Raw genomic sequence first — 2,339 nt, forward strand, 5'->3', positions numbered from 1 at the left:
CCTCCCTGGGCACGCCACCCTCCAGGAGCTTGCATGCCCTCCCTGGGCACGCCACCCTCCAGGAGCTTGCAGGTGTTCGGCTGCTTGAAAGCTTGCAGACCTCTTTACACTCTCAATTGTTGAAGATCCCAAAAGGGTTTTGTTTTGGGGGGGTGATAGCTATTAATATATATCATATCAGATACTAACATTGAGAAATGTTTAAGATATTTATTAGCCTAAAAACAATAAACAATAGCCGGACGCAGTGGCTCACTCCTGTAATCCCAGCACTTTGGGAGGCCAGGGCAGGCGGATCACCTGAGGTCGGGAGTTCAAGACCAGTCTGACTAACATGGAGAAACCCCATCTTTACTAAAAATACAAAATTAGCCAGGCATGGTGGCACATGCCTGCAATCCCAGCTACTCGGGAGGCTGAGGCAGGGGAACAGCTTGAACCCGGGAGGCAGAGGTTGAGGTGAGCTGAGATCGTACCACTGCACTCCAGCCTGGGCAAAAAGAGCGAAACTCCGTCTCAAAATAAACAAATAAATAAGTAAAAATAAAAATAAACCCATTACATGTTAATATAAACACTTTTATTAAAAATTTTTTCTTAAAAAAAGCCAAAAAGAGTGACATCGTTTTACATTTTTTGCAAATCTCTTTAATGTCTTTAATGTCTGGCCTAATAGGAGGCAGCTGGATTCTTCTTCTATCCCTGTATTGGATCTGTTGTGATACGCTGTTTTGGTTGAAGTATATGAAGAAAATTCTGCCTCACTGACATGTAGTTAGAAAAGGAAGGAATAGCTTTAATAGCCTTTCCAAGTAATTATAGATCCTTGCCACTACACCAAAATATGACAAATGATAGTTTCTCAAAGATTAGTTGCAACGTGGAATCTAAAACTGTATCAGGCCAGGAGCGGTGGTTCACGCTTGTAATCCCAGCACTTTGGGAGGCCAAGGTGAACAGATCACCTTGAGGTCAGGAGTTCAAGATCAGCCTGGCCAACATGGTGAAACCCTGTCTCTACTAAAAATACAAAAATGATTAGCCTGGCATGGTGGCAGGTACCTGTAATTCCAGCTACTCCAGAGGCTGAGGCTGCAGTGAGCCGACATCACGCCACTGCACTCCAGCCTGGGCCACAGAGCAAGATTCCATCTCTAAATAAATGAAAAAATAAAAATAAAACCCTGTCAATGAACTTTTCACTGAACTACCTTGCATTTTGAATTTTGTAACATCAAGCACCGGTCATTGGAAAATACTGGTTTACTGAGTTATGAGGATCTTCCAAATGGTGACACATTTTATTTTATTACTTTTTTGAGACAGAGTCTCACTCTGTCACCCAGGCTGGAGTGCAGTGGTGCAATCTCAGCTCACTGCAACCTCCTTCCAGGTTCAAGCGATTCTCCTGCCTCAGCCTCCTGAGTAGCTGGGATTAGAGGCATGTGCTACTGTACCCGGCTAATTTGTGTATTTTTAGTAGAGATGGGGTTTCACCACCATGTTGGCCAGGCTGGTCTCCCACTCCTGACCTGAAGTTGGTTTCCTAGAGCGCTGGGATTACAGGCATAAGCTTCCACGCATGGCCCACATTTTATTATACAATACCAAAAATCATACTAACTTCACTACTGACCTCATCAGAAAAATTTTAAGTCCCAGGAAGTGGTCAGGCTCTAGGAAGTGAATAAAAGGTTTCCCAAAAATTCTCATTTTCACTCAAAAGCTCAAATTTTATCATGGGCAACAAATATTTTATTAATTTATTTATTTTTAAAAAATAAACGTAGAGACGAGGTCTCACTATATTGCCCAAGCTGATCTTGAACTCCTGGGCTTAAGTGACTCTCCCGCCTTGGACACCCAAAGTGGTAGGATTATAGGTATGAACCATGGTGGCCTGTGCCTGGCAACAAATGGTGATACTGTTTTTGAGGTGACAAGCTCATGTCATTCATTTTTGAGAAAATGTCTGCCAAATACCGACATCTAACTAGTTTGCCTATCAGCTGTCCAAGTACAAACGGTGTTCTCAAAAAAAGCAATGAACACAGCTTACAACTCCACCAAGTAAGAGCTTTTCCTCATCACAGTTAGGTTTGTAGCAAAGGGGCTTCATGTGTATTTCATATTCCTTCACGCAAAATATCAGAAGGGATAGGTATGCAAAGGTCTAGACTTTCTAAAATTAATGATCTTCACTACGTTTAAAGAAGTGTGCGCGGCCGGGCGCGGTGGCTCAAGCCTGTAATCCCAGCACTTTGGGAGGCCGAGGCGGGTGGATCACGAGGTCAAGAGATCGAGACCATCCTGGTCAACATGGTGAAACCCCGTCTCTA

The 2,339-nt window shown here is 43.4% G+C and overlaps 1 protein-coding gene across 7 annotated transcripts in view; it reads right to left on the reverse strand.

Moving 5' to 3' along the window:
• DGKZ (diacylglycerol kinase zeta) overlaps positions 1 to 2,339 on the reverse strand; it is a 50,402-nt gene that overhangs the window by 19,569 nt on the left and 28,494 nt on the right. The gene's annotated exons all lie outside the window — the stretch shown is intronic.

Source organism: Cebus imitator, unplaced genomic scaffold (genome assembly GCF_001604975.1).
Source record: "Cebus imitator isolate Cc_AM_T3 unplaced genomic scaffold, Cebus_imitator-1.0 Scaffold58, whole genome shotgun sequence".
NCBI classification, from domain to species: domain Eukaryota; kingdom Metazoa; phylum Chordata; class Mammalia; order Primates; family Cebidae; genus Cebus; species Cebus imitator.